The 14927-nt window shown below is 45.0% G+C and overlaps 1 long non-coding RNA gene across 1 annotated transcript; it reads right to left on the reverse strand.

Annotated features, from left to right (window-relative positions):
• Positions 1-7993: 7993 nt before the first annotated feature.
• On the reverse strand, positions 7994-10162 carry LOC120556302. The gene is made up of 3 exons (XR_005638837.1): positions 9926-10162; positions 9707-9813; positions 7994-8698 (listed from the first exon to the last, which is right to left on the reverse strand). It is a non-coding gene; the product is annotated as an uncharacterized LOC120556302 (long non-coding RNA).
• Positions 10163-14927: the final 4765 nt, after the last annotated feature.

A 14927-nucleotide genomic window follows, 5' to 3' on the forward strand; every position in this document is an offset into this window, starting at 1 on the left:
CCTGACATCCAGCATGTCTCTCACGTGCCAGATGTCCCTCCCCCACCACTGCTACATCCGGGATAAAACAGTATAGCCAGACCTTACTAGAATGCTGAAACTGCGCTGTAGACATAGGTCTGGCAATGCGAGAGTACACCAAAATTATCTGGATGGATATATAAAGCTCAGCGCAAATTCTTTCAGGAAGACGTCATTAACTCAATCACTACTCATTCTTGAATCAAATCAGCTGTTTAGAAGTGACACTTTCAGTTAAACCATTCAGACTTGGCCACGAAATTCAAGGGCCAATCACAACCTTGCTTTAAATCTGTTCTCTCCCTGTGCCGTCAGCTGTCGTTTCAGGCAAAGCACTCGACCCTCCGCCTCCCCTGCCGCCTCCAGTTATTGTGTTTCTCCTGGCTGACTGATCCGTTGCCTCTTCGGTTTGGACTCTGGTCTCCTTCTCCGCCGCCACCAGTGTCTAGGCTCCGTCGGGGGTTATGTTCCTGTTCTCTACCCCTTTAAAAAGGGGTCATTAATTTGATGGCGTCTAATCTCCAAAAGACTTTGTACATCTTATTACAGTTGTACAATAAATATTTTTGCATATCTGGGTAAAAGGAGCTTTATTTTTTTATATTTTGAGTAAGCTTTAAAAGTGAACTACAAATACGTAAGATGGTTAAAGACATCAGTCACATCTGTAGAAGGAGAATTGGATATGGCAAATTATTAGTTGCCAATTGCCATAATTTAGGTTTTATAGTTTAATCCTATTAAATTTCTACAGGGTTAACTGTTTGTTTTTTGTTTCGTCTCATAGGGATACATACCCCTATTTATGCTGTATGCATGTATGTATTTTAAGTAGTTGTCAAATGATTGACAAGTTTATCTTTATGAACTTTTCTCTACATTTGCAGAGGGTGAGAGGGTGTTGAGGGCATACAACCATGGCATGAAATTGGGAGAATCGTGTGCACATGCTGGAGTGATAGAGCTGACAGGGAGGTCTAAAGCAGCGATTCCAGAGCTTGCCATATCTTCCCCACATAAGTTTGAAGAACTAATGGCAGGATATAACAAAAGACATGCGATAGCTGACTTCCTCAGCAGATTGAAGACATCATTAACAACAATCCACAAGTAAGGGCCAATATAGCTAAAAATAAAGTGGTGGGTAAGCTCATACCCTACAATAAGAGGGAGCAGAAGTAATCGGTTGGGCAGCTGACTGGAGTGATGTTGAAATTGTAATGTGCAGAAAGGACTGTGCAATGTAAAGGTTTGAGCATGTTCAATTATTGTTCATGTATGGTCATTGTTCTTTTTAAAATTTAGACCACACCGTAAAATTGGAGGTGCACCAATACCACTTTTTTTCAATACAAGCATGGAAAACTTACGAATAGCACTTGATGTTTTCGAAATTTAAAGTTTCAGTAAGTAACTTTTGATTATATTTTTTGTCAGATTTGCTGAAATTTACCCTAGTCACTTTATCCTGACAGCAGAAAATGAGACAGATAATCTGTGAAGAAATACTATTTCACATTCTCCCCCTAGTGCTCCTAATGGCATAGCAAGTTTCCACCGGGCCTGAAGAAAAGAACCAATCGTAGCTAAGTCTCAACGCAGTGTCAATGAGAGTTTGTGACCTGAGATCAAACTGTCAAACTAGGCAGTGCTGATCAAATTTGAATCAAGAGTTTCCATTAGTTTATTGCCTATTTCTTGTCTCTATTTTTTCAGAAACATTTTTTAGTGGTGACTTTCTCATTTTAAACCTAACAGTACTTTAAAATATGTTTCTGAAAACATTTGAGGCAAGCAATAGGCAATACAGTAACAGAATCTTGATTCATAATTGATTAGCGATGCCTACTTTGACAGTATGATTAAGAATCACAAGCTCTCATTGACACCTCAGCTCTGATTGGTTGTTTTTTTATGCCATTAGGAGCACCAGAAGGAGACAGAGGAACATTATTTTTTCATAGCTTATCTGTTTAATGTGCTAGTGTACCCAATGGATCTTGAACAGTTGTTATGGTTTTGGTGTTTAGTCTTATTTTGGTAGTCTGTTTTTCTGTCTTGTATTTTGCTCTGTTTCCTGTTTTATTTTGACGTTTTCTGTCTTGTCTTGTCTTTTGGTTTTTCCCGCTCTTGTGATTGCCTTATGTTTTTCACCTGTTTCCCAGCCCTTGTGTCACCTTCCTCTTGTTACTTCGTTACCCTCTGTATTTAGTCTTTGTGTTTCCCCTTGTCTTTTCTCAGATCATTGTGTGCCTTGTTACCAGTTGGTATTCCTGTGTGGTTTGTCTCTAGTTTGTATTTCAGTTTGTTTGTCTTTCCGGTTCGTGTTTGAGTTTCTGTTTTACTTGGACTTTTTGGAGATCCAGTTTTTGCCTGCTTGTTTTCCAGGACTCCTGTAGTTTTTGTGCATTTTTGAGTTTATTAAATCATCTAAACTATCCTCGGTTTTCCGCCTCTGCATTTTGGGTCCGCAATTCACCAACCCTCCTCTAACAGAATTATCTGAACACTTGGACCCAGCAGAGAGGCTTCCTTAACGCTCTTAGATCTAATATAGGCCTCAACCTCTTTTGCGGGATGATGAAGTACCTCGATTAGTCGCTTTGGCTCTGGGCCGGAGGTACTACCTGAATTGCTCCTTTCTCTAGTAGAGAACTGATTTCTGCCTTGAGAAAGCGAGCCGCTTCCCCCAGCGCCTGTGAATGTATTATTTTCGAGAAACGAGGGGGAGAGTGGAGTCTGTACCCTTTTTCAATAGCTTTGAGCACCCAGTTTGATTCCACGCACGCCTGCCAGTGGTGCACCCCTGCAGCGAGCAGCATTGCCGCGCCACGGCAGCTGCGAGTATGTGTACAGCCCGCCGGCCCCAATGCTGTGGGAGAGGTGCGTGCATCTGGCGGACACGCTTTCCCTCCCCTGGCAGCGAGCTAGGTCGCCCGCTTGGCCTGGCAACGAGCTAGGTCGCCCGCTTGGCCCTCTTGCCCGGTTGCGAGCGAGGTGGCACTGGCTGGCTTCCCTGCTGGTCCACTGGTGCAGCTGGCTTGTTGGCCCACGTGCCACCGCCTTCAGTTTTAGGATGAGTTGGAGGACTGGGTTGCACAGCGGAGCATTTCGGAATCCTGAAGCCGGGCGGAGGGCGAGCTACCGCCTGTGCAAAGGATGGTCGGGGGGTTGGAGCAGGAGGAGGCTGCGTTTTGCTGGACAAACAGGTCTGCAGGGCTTCACCATCTCTCTTCTTCTCCTCACAGTGGTGTTGCATGGTAGCCATCGCGGAGCCGAACAGACCCTTCGGATCCACAGCAACGTAGTCCAGCGTAGCTCCCCCCCTGAACCGGGCTCTTTGACGAAAAGGGCTTCTCAGGCGGAGCGCTGGCCCATGCAATTCCCAGCTTTTCGGCAGCACATTTGCACACCTTGTGAAGGCCAGTTTACATGGGCTGGCATAGCAGGCTAGTGTTCTGGCATGAAAATAATGAAAACTTAGCGTGAAAAACAGAATATCATCCTACAAAATGCAGCGGGCTAAAGAAAACATTGTCGGCCCATACCGCCTAAAACTAAATCCGAGATATGACGAGAAAATAAAGGGAATCAAAGGACTGGATCCTTACGAGCATAGCGACTGGTCAAGGGACGTCAACCTGTTGCCCAACTTCCACCACCCATATATATACAACTACATGATATTAAGTGTTAGTGCATACACACAAAGTTTTCAGTAACTTCAAGTCGCTGCAGCAGGCCCAGGTCTTTTTACAGATGGATGGGTCCAGGACCTGGAGATTGTAAAAGTGGGGAAGAAAACTGTCGTCCGTTCAAAGGTATGCTGATGTTTTAAGGACCACACTCATAACTTTCTCTCATCTATCTGCATGCAGTCAGAATTCAACAAACCAACGTAACTTACTAAGACAAACACATCATGCATAAGTTAAATGGTAAATTCTGAAAACTTTGACTTGTTTACTGCTCTTACTAAATGCGCTTTCTAGTAAAACACTGTTGGAGCTACTGGTGCATGAGCCTGTTACATAAAAGCTATTTAAAAGACTGTTAAATAAAAGATACTTAGCATAGTGACTGTATTTCCAGCTAGAAAACGCGCATCTCTCTCCTCCCTCCATTGTTGTTTACCTTTGTGTCGCTGCGTGGTACACGTGAACTGTCCACATGCTGAAAATGTGACCTGTCCTCATGCTGAAAACGTGACTTGTTGCATACGTGACTTCACTCCCTGAGACGCAAGAAGAAAGCAAAAATATATACTTTTATTAAGGACAATGACAAAAATAGTAACGCACAGTGACTTGGATAAGTAACTTTAATCTGATTACTGGTTTGGGAATAATAACACTGAGATTACTCGTTACTGAAAAAGTGGTCAGATTACAGTACGCGTTACTGAGTAACGCGTTACTGGCATCACTGGTTGTATGTATGAAGGGAGTGAGTTTACTGGTGTTCAAATCAGTGTAGTATGCAGGTAAGCCCATCCATCCCCAGCCCACTTCCAACCACATTGTACCCCTGATTGGCTGCATGCATCAAATAGCTCAATGCGTCTTGCTAGTACTGTTTTGTAGGGCTGTAACGATTATAATCGTGATTAATCGCGTCCAAAATAAAAATTTATATTTACATAATAAATGTGTGTGTACTGTGTATAATTATTTTGTATATTTAAAGGCTAGTGTTCTGGCATGAAAATAATGAAAACTTAGCGTGAAAAACAGAATATAATCCTACAAAATGCAGCGGGCTAAAGAAAACATTGTCGGCCCATACCGCCTAAAACTAAATCCGAGATATGACGAGAAAATAAAGGGAATCAAAGGACTGGATCCTTACGAGCATAGCGACTGGTCAAGGGACGTCAACCTGTTGCCCAACTTCCACCACCCATATATATACAACTACATGATATTAAGTGTTAGTGCATACACACAAAGTTTTCAGTAACTTCAAGTCGCTGCAGCAGGCCCAGGTCTTTTTACAGATGGATGGGTCCAGGACCTGGAGATTGTAAAAGTGGGGAAGAAAACTGTCGTCCGTTCAAAGGTATGCTGATGTTTTAAGGACCACACTCATAACTTTCTCTCATCTATCTGCATGCAGTCAGAATTCAACAAACCAACGTAACTTACTAAGACAAACACATCATGCATAAGTTAAATGGTAAATTCTGAAAACTTTGACTTGTTTACTGCTCTTACTAAATGCGCTTTCTAGTAAAACACTGTTGGAGCTACTGGTGCATGAGCCTGTTAAATAAAAGCTATTTAAAAGACTGTTAAATAAAAGATACTTAGCATAGTGACTGTATTTCCAGCTAGAAAACGCGCATCTCTCTCCTCCCTCCATTGTTGTTTACCTTTGTGTCGCTGCGTGGTACACGTGAACTGTCCACATGCTGAAAATGTGACCTGTCCTCATGCTGAAAACGTGACTTGTTGCATACGTGACTTCACTCCCTGAGACGCAAGAAGAAAGCAAAAATATATACTTTTATTAAGGACAATGACAAAAATAGTAACGCACAGTGACTTGGATAAGTAACTTTAATCTGATTACTGGTTTGGAAATAATAACACGTGAGATTACTCGTTACTGAAAAAAGTGGTCAGATTACAGTACGCGTTACTGAGTAACGCGTTACTGGCATCACTGGTTGTATGTATGAAGGGAGTGAGTTTACTGGTGTTCAAATCAGTGTAGTATGCAGGTAAGCCCATCCATCCCCAGCCCACTTCCAACCACATTGTACCCCTGATTGGCTGCATGCATCAAATAGCTCAATGCGTCTTGCTAGTACTGTTTTGTAGGGCTGTAACGATTATAATCGTGATTAATCGCGTCCAAAATAAAAGTTTATATTTACATAATAAATGTGTGTGTACTGTGTATAATTATTTTGTATATTTAAAAACACATACATGCTTGTATATATTTAAGAAATATTTGCATGTAGTTATATAGTTTTATATATAATTTATTTTATATATAATTTATATTATATATAAATATAAATATTTTATATGTAAACAATTTTTTTTAAAATATATACATGCAGGTATGTGTTTTTAAATATACAAAATAATTACACACAGTACACACATTTATTATGTAAATACAAACTTATTTTGGATGCAATTAATCACATTTATGATCGTTACAGCCCTACTGTTTTGTATTTCTCTACAAGCCAGTGTTCGAACTATACCGTGGCCTTCTGGGGAGCCCACTTTTTTTTCCACGGGGGGGTGGGGGGGGGTCGTGCGCTTCCGACTTACAATGACTTACAAAAATACATAACAGCTACAAGTGTATGCACTACAGGATTTACCCTATTATAGCCTACTTTATCGACAGGAATACTGTAGATAGGTCAAACAGCAAACAGCCAGCCACAAATAGTCTATAAACAAAGCATCAGGCTGTCTTTGAGATTTCATATGAACAACGGTTAAAGTTACTCAGGCTACCGAAGAATACCATAATTCCTCCATTCAATTAGACCTTAGCGACGCACCCCAAGCTTCCATCCTTAGCAAACAGCCATGTATATGGGCTCTTTCAGTCTCTCCACGGCTGGCTGTTCCAATTTAACGGGAGAGAGAGGAGCAAGAGGGGTTAGGATCATCTTCAGCCAGAGAGGACATTATTTCTTCAGCTTCTTCTTGCGTTGTCACCCCAGTGGCAAATGTGCCAACAGGGCTTGCAACAGGTGAATTAGTCGTGCTATTAACATCATCGCTACACAATTTCTTAGTAAAACCAAAATTAATTAAACTGCCTTGTTTTCTTTTTGCCATGGCTATATGATGCTTACTGCATAATGGATTTCAAGGACTTTGTGCGCCGATAATGGCCTCCAACGGTTATATTCTTTCTGCGAATCTTTGAGTTAACATGTAGCCTACTAAGCATGAGTTGAATTTGCACCGCAGCGCCGCCAAATTTGGTGAGGTGGTGAAGTGCAGTCATGCTGCGTTCATGAGCGTAGGGTAGGCTCAGGTCGTCCGTAGTAGCCTATATTTTAATTTAATGTCTTTAATGGTAAGAGATCGCACAGGAATGGACAATGAGCGTTGATTAAGATTAAATTACAATGCCACATATTGCAGACACCTTCAGATATGAGTTACCCCCTCAGATCTTTGACTTTGGTGCTTTCAGCCAGTCCTCACTCTATGGGAGCTCGGCTCCCTCTGGCTCCCACGTAATTCGAACACTGCTACAAGCTATTAATAATGCTTTTATTGTCTTAGGTGAATCACTCCATGCGACTCAGCCAGAAGCCCCTACAGCCATGGGTCATACTTGGAGCATGTGGGGAAGTGGAGAGCGCTCACTGCACTTGTATGGCTGGCGTGGCAGAGAAGTGCGCACATGTGGCAACCCTCCTGTACAAGATCGATACAGCTGTGCGTCTGCGGGGAAATGTGACTCCAACAGATGTTGAAGCGTACTGGGTGATGCCCTCCAATATAACCTAAGTGCAGGGAGTGCCGGGCCAGACACTGCAGCCAGGTAACACCCCCCAGCCCAAAAGAAGGGCATGTGAAAAGGCTGTGTTGTGGTGCTTTTGCAGACAGCCTGAAGAGCTTGATGACATGGTTGCTTGCGATAATCACAACTGTCCTATACAGTGGTTCCATTTAGGTTGCATGGGACTCAGCAGTGCACCAGCCAGAGAAGAGCCATGGCAATGCGATGCTTGCACATGTCTGTGACTTATAACCCACAACCTACCTCATACATTTTATCTTTATCTAAATGTATTTACATGTTAAATATGCAAAGAAACTGAAATTAAGTTGGTTGTTACTACTATTTAAGTTTATTTATGTAATTGTGTTTGCAACCAAAGAACACTGATTTTGCACAATTCTTCCTTAATACAGATAAAGGAGGCAGAATTTCATTCAGTCTTTGTGTATTTTATTTACAGAGATGGCTAATAATCATTACATGTGAGAAGTGAAGTTACAAAATCTTTTGGGAAACAAAAAAACATTTACATATTAGATGTGAGTATGGTGTATAATTCTAACACGACGGCTTCACAACAATACTTGGACACATATTGGTCAAAGCACAGCACACAACCACAATTTTAGCCAGTAAAGTCTTATCCTCACAAGGCACCACAAATCCCAGGCATATTGTGTCATTTAATATGTTAAACTTAGAGCGCATACACCCTATCACTCGCTCCACGTGGATCCTGACATGAGCTAACTTCCTGGTCTCTTCCACATCTTTTGCATTAAGTTGGCTGTGGCCCCTGGTGAAGGCAGGTATTTTCGTGTAGCACCCACAAGGGCAACACTTTCTTTAATATCAAATCCACGGTCCGCTAACACTAGGTCTCCAGGCGAGATCTTCAGAAGAAAGCCACAGTTCTTGGTGATCTGCTTATGATGATAATTCTCATCCAGGGCCTTTTTGGAGAGCTCTCCCTTCAGTTTTCGATTCTCCTCCTGCAAGCGGATTATTTCTTTGAGTCTGAGGCCACACATGGTGCACTTCTGCTGTTCATCTGCAGTCTCCATTGGGGCACCATCATCCCCTGATGTTTCAGTTTCCATATCTTCCTCTCTCCCTGCATTGTCTGGTGCTGGTGGTAGGGGCCGAGTCTCTTGTCCTTCCATCTCAGCCAGAGGTGCAGAGTAGTCTGATTGTAATAACAATAAGAAGAATAAACTGTAAATCTCTGTACTTGCCTGATGCCCAGGGCCCACTGTTTTCAAAACGGTGTAATCTGGATAAAAATGATCCCGATTTGAAAATTCCATGTTTTTGTATCTGTGATCAGGGACCAGTTTAAAAGTAATCCTTGATTCCACTCATCAAGACATGGGATTTATCAATCTGGATCACTTTGATCCAAATGACACTTTTGAAGAACTGGGCCCAGGGATGTGACTTTCACACCATACTTTTGTTACTGATAGCTGCTCTAAGTATTTCAAGACATTAGCATGCCAAATGCCTAATGACCTCCTAGAATGACTGGCCTTTGTGTCAGAAAAGCTACAACTCTGTGTGAAAGGTACTTACACTTACACTACCGTTCAAAAGTTTGGGTCAGTACAATTTTAAATGCTTTTAAAAGAAGTCTCTTCTGCTAACCATGGGTGCGCTTATTTGATTAAAAACAACAAAAATCAGTTATACTATTAAATATTATTACAGTGTAAATCATCTGTTTTCTATGTGAATATATATAGTAAAGTAATTTATTCCTGTGATCAAAGCTGAATTTTCAGCATCATTACTCCAGTCTTCAGTGTCACATGATCCTTCACAAATCAGTATAATATGAGGATTTGATGCTCAAGAAACATTTATTATTATTTTCAATGTTGAAAACAGTTGTCGGTCTGTCAGTTGTATAGTTTTTTTTTTCAGGATTCTTTGAATAGGAAGTTCAAAAGAACAGCATTTGTTTGAAATATAATCTTTTCTAACATTATAAATGTCTTTACTGTCACTTTAGATCAATTTAATTATTCCTTGATAAATAAAAGTATTGATTTCTTCCCTCCAAAAAATAAAAATAAAATTCTCACTGACCCCAAACTTTTGAACGGCAGTGTAGGTTCAATCCTTTGTCTAGATAAATAAACACCATTGGACATAAAATATATTGAGTCTACTTGCGTCTGTTACTAATATTTACCTGGGAACAAATGTGCTTCTTCATTCAACTCAGTCTCATGACCGGTGTGGTCGGCGATGGGGGTGTATTCACGGGACCTTCCATCTCAGTTGCAGGTGTAGTGTTGTCTGACAGTAACAATAAAAAGAAAGTTTGTGTCATATCACAACCTCTATTCCTAAGGAATCCAGATTAGCTATACACAGGGGGCAACATATATTGTATTCTTTTACTATTTACCTGGGTATAAAGGTGCTGCATTATCCAACTCAGCCTCAGTACCAGTGTGGTCAGTGCCTGGCGATGGGGGTTGATTCATGTGAGCTTCCAACTCAGCCTCAGGACCAGTGTTGTCAGTGCCTAGCGATGGGGGTTGCTGTTTGTAGCTTTGACCTCAGTATGGCCGAGGTACAGAGAAGGGGCCCAGTCAGGATCACACTCCAACATTTCATAGGCAGGTTTGCCTGCAAACACAGTCACCAAATAAATTGCTACGTAGCCTAGATGTACAACATTTAAAGATGCAGTAGGTAAGTCTTATAAAACTAACTTTCTGTCATATTTGCTGAAACTGACCCTATGTTCCAGTAGAACTACATGAATTATGTAATATAAAAAAAATCCAGCTCCTCTGGCACCACTTACAGCCTGTAGTGCGATTGGCAAAATTCCACCGCTCCCGGTTGATTTTCTCCAATCAGGGCCACAGGGGGTGTCTATCTGCCTGTCAATCACTGCTCATGCACACACACGCATATAAGAGCGTTCTCCCCTCCCCCTTTCCTGCGCACGAGCTGCAGAAAGGTTTCCCTAAACTCGGGTGAATATTGGAGTGGCTTTTCAGAGGTGGCGTGAGCTCCGGGATTTTAAAGATCTGAAGAACGATGCAGATGTAGCCACATTTCTTCTTGACAGGTAACATAATTACGATGAATGATTTATCTTTCACTTGGTTATTAGTAGTCAAAAGTCCACAAAGCTATATTGGTGAGGATAATAGTAACGTTTGCACAGTGGTCGGTCTGATATGATGCTGAAATGGCTAACGGTAGCCTGCTAGTTAGCATCGTTTTACGGTTGGTGAGTAAACATTGTGTTAGTGTTTAGTTATTGAAAATGTTGTCTGACATGCCGGCTGGCAGTTCTGTCAAACTCCCTTGTGTGGGAGGGGCTTAGGAGACGGTTTGGGCTGCAGCAGAAAGGGGGGAGGGACTGAGAAGTTGTCGATGTTCAAATTTGTTGGCAAAGTCCTGGATCTTCACAATCTTACCTACAGCGGCTTTAAAACTACGCTTTAGTACATTGGTAACTTAAGCTAATTTTCTAGCCATTTCATGCTAGTTAACAGTTAACATTGACTTGACGTCAAATCTAATGGTCTGGTTAAGTCAAACAAAACACGCTGGTTATTTACCCACAACATAACATTTACAGAGAGTAATTGTAACTTACCTTTGTGAAAAGGCTTTGAACACACCATCATGTGTGGTGGAGTGTTATCGAAGGTAATCTTGGGCCTCCTTACTGCTGCTATCCATGCCATTTGTCGCCTTTGTCACATCTGAAACATGGCTTGTACTATTATTTTTCCACACTTGAAAACGATAAAAGGATATTCCGTTCTTAAGCTTTATGCCACTTCTATCGTGAGAACGACTATTGCAGTTTATAACACAGCAGGTAGACGGCATCTTGAACACTGCTTTTTTCCCTCCATGCAAACAAGTCTAGCGCCTTATGTTTGTGCCGCGGATTCCCAAAATGCTTTGCGTTCACCACGGGAATACGTCATGATGACGACACATTAGCAAACTCTATAGCCGAGGAACCCCCATCGCCGCCTCTCGCATCCTCGCATGCTTAGGCTATATGGGGTCTCGGACATCGCTGCCCCTGAGGCCGGCAGGAACGGATCATCTTCATCGTCGTACGAGAGGATGTTGTCCGACCCGTCGAGAGAATCCAGCTCGGCGAGAGAGTGTCCTCGCAGCCCCCGCGCGCACAGCTGTACTCGAGCAGTGGAGCCACTTCATTCATCTGCTCAGCCCAGTCTGCACTTGTGGTAGCTGGGGCTTCTTGGTTCTGACCATCTGGTGTGGTGAGCTCTGCCAGCATGGGGTCCTGGTCAGTCAAACTAGCAAGGCGAGTGAGCTGACGACGGAGACTTTTCATGGGCAGCCGAACGCAGTGAGCACAAGAGCCCGCTGGGGCCAGCGCTTCTTGGGCATGTTTTAGTCCCAGACAGTCGTTGCAGTAGGGGTGAGTGTCCCTCACGGAGACATTATTCCCGCATGAGCACACCCGCGCTAGCATGGCTTCCTTTGTGGCGGGAGAGGAAGCCATTCATTCTAGCTTAACACCAAATGCAGTTTGGAAACTGGCCAATATTGTGTTGCTCTAGTATAGCTTTTCAGCCAGGTAATGTAGCTTTGCAGCTAGGGATGTGCTATGGCTAATGTTTGGGTAAACTAGCTGATAGCGTAGAAGCTAGTTCAGCGAGCTCTAGTTTGGGGACTAGCGAGCTCGGCTGAGGGTAACCACTGTTTGGGGACAGGCCGGTTATGACAGTTGTTGGAGACAAGCCTATCTATTGAATATCGCCGAATAGGGACCAGCGCCCGGCAAGCGAGTTTTGAGCTCAAATCTATGGACAGTTAGCATAGACCCTGGCAGTATCAACAATGTTCGCTTCTGAGCGAGAAGAGGTAATTGAATGATGGTAAGACGCACAGGCTGTGGATTATATAGAGGACCGCCCCTTGTACGTCTCGCATCAGATGTGGCCAGCCAATCATGGCTGGCTGGCGTCGTGAGAAAGTGCTTCTGAGGGATACGCAGGAAAATCCAGAGGTGGGTCCTCCGCCAGCGCGTCGACCCCATACGCCACAAGTGGCGGATGCTGACCATCCCTCCCTCTCTTCAGTCAGACCTGGCATATTGGGGAAACCCCCGGACCCTGTCAGCCGGGGTTCCCCTGGGCAAAGTGACGTCGTACGTGACAGTGTACACAGACGCGTCCCTTATTGGCTGGGGAGGAATGTGCGAGTCACAGGTGGTAGGAGGTGAATGGCCACCTCCCCCCCTCCCACACATAAACTGCCTGGAGCTGTCCACGGTGCTGAAGGTTTTAAAACACTTCACCCCAGTGGTAGCGGGGAGACATGTTGTCGTGCGGACAGACAACATTACAGCAACAGCGTTCATAACCCGCCAGGGCGGCTTGCGATCGCCCGGCTATTGGAAACAGCCAGGAGCCTCCTGCTGTGGGCCCACAGTCATCAGTTGTCCCTCAAAGCTGTTTACATCCCTGGGGTTTTGAACTGGGTGGCGGACCTAATGTCGAGGGGAGGGCCCTCTCACAACGAGTGGAAATTGAATCCCTCTATTGTTCAGAAGCTGTGGAGCAGGTTCGGGAAAGTGGAGGTGGATCTGTTCGCCTCACGAGAAAACACACAGTGCGCACTGTGGTTTTCCTTGAGCACACAGGACAATCCACCCCTCGGCGTAGACGCCTTCTCTCACCAACCCTGGCCCAGAACCCTCCTATACGCTTTTCCCCCGGTCCCTCTGATCCCTCGCCTCCTGGAACGGATCCAGGAGGAGAATCTGTCAGTCATCCTTGTGGCACCGGAGCGCACGAGCGCATCCTGGTTCCCGACTCTGGTTCAGCTGCTGGCGGGTCCTCCCTGGCAACTGCCGTGGCGCGAGGACGCTCTGTCACAGCTGGACGGCGCAATATTTCACCCCCCGGTGATAACCCAGCGGCTGTGGGGCTGGCTGCTGAGCGGGAACGTTTGCAGAAATTAGGCTTGCCTCCTGCCGTGGTGCGCACTATCCAGAACGCAAGATGTGATGGTTGGGGTCGGCTGGCTGTGAGTTTTCTGTTTTGTTTACTATTCTTTGGTTCATTTCTCGGTTGGTTTTCTCCTCTCCTGTGTTGTCCTGTTTGCCTGCCTCTCTCTCTCTCTCTCTCTCTCCCTCTCTCTTTCTCAGCGCCTACTCTGCTCTCACCTCCCCACCGCTGCTGCCAGCTCACTACACACTCCTGCTGCCAATCAACAATCATTGCTCTCCCGCCACACACACCTGCCAGCCATCTCCAATCAAGACCAGTATTTCTACCCCGGCTCAACAGACCATCTCCGCTTGATCGTTGCTCCAGTCGCGCTGGTGACACACCAAGCTGAACTTCTCAGAAATCCTCATTGTTTCTTTCCTTGCCTGTATCCTAATGTCCGCTTACCTGTTGTGTCTCTCTCTCTTCCCCAGTCACCATCTCCTGCCGTCATCTCAGTCAGCTGGCTCCACCACACGGACCCCCTCCCTCGGCAACCAGCTCCAGCCTCTCCTCGCTCCCTCTGCTCTCCAGCCCCTGCGCCTCTCCCGCGGCTCCCCGGTCACAGCTCCCCCGGATATCTCCACCCTACAGCCCCTCTAGCTTCCACTCAGCTGATCCCCTTTTCCCGGCGTCTGCCTCCCCTCTTCCCCTTCCTTTTCCCTTTACCGTTTAAATAAACCTTTTGTTGTGAGCTCTGCACTTGAGTCCGATCTGTTCCCATCATAACAGCAAGAGCCCCTTCCACTACAGCGTGTTACGCGGGGCGTTGATCTGCTTTCCAGCGCTGGTGCACAGAGAAGGAAGCGGACCCCATATTGTGTCCCCTGCCTCTCATGTTGACTTATCTCCAAACATTAGTGGATAATGATTTGGCTCCATCTACAGTCAAAGCCTACGCAGCAGCCATCTCATCCTGCCACGAGGGCTATGGAGAGAGGACGGTTTTTGCGCACCCCCTGGTAAAGTGTTTCTTGAAGGGGGTCAGACGACAGAAACCCGCCATGCGCTCTCTCACACCCCAATGGGACCTAGCCCTGGTGCTTCGAGCTCTGGGGAAGCCTCCTTTCGAGCCTCTGGCACAAGCATCTCTCAGGTTGCTGTCACTAAAAACGGCGCTTCTCCTTCCCTTGACGTCAGCCAAGAGAGTGAGCGACTTATGTGCGCTGCCAGTTTCGCCGTCCTGCCTCTCCATTAGAGGGGACGGGAGCCCAGCCACCTTGCAGCCAAACCCCTCATTCACACTGAAAATCCTAACAAATTCTTTTTGGGCGAGGGTGTTTTCCCTTAAGGGTTTTTTCCCCCCGCCTCATGACGACGCGGAGGAGGGTTTCCACCGGTTGTGCCCAGTGTGCGTGCTATCACAGTACATTTTACGCATGGCGGACATAAGGTGGACACAGCAGC

This window comes from Perca fluviatilis, chromosome 3, assembly GCF_010015445.1.
Source record: "Perca fluviatilis chromosome 3, GENO_Pfluv_1.0, whole genome shotgun sequence".
Lineage (NCBI taxonomy): Eukaryota > Metazoa > Chordata > Actinopteri > Perciformes > Percidae > Perca > Perca fluviatilis.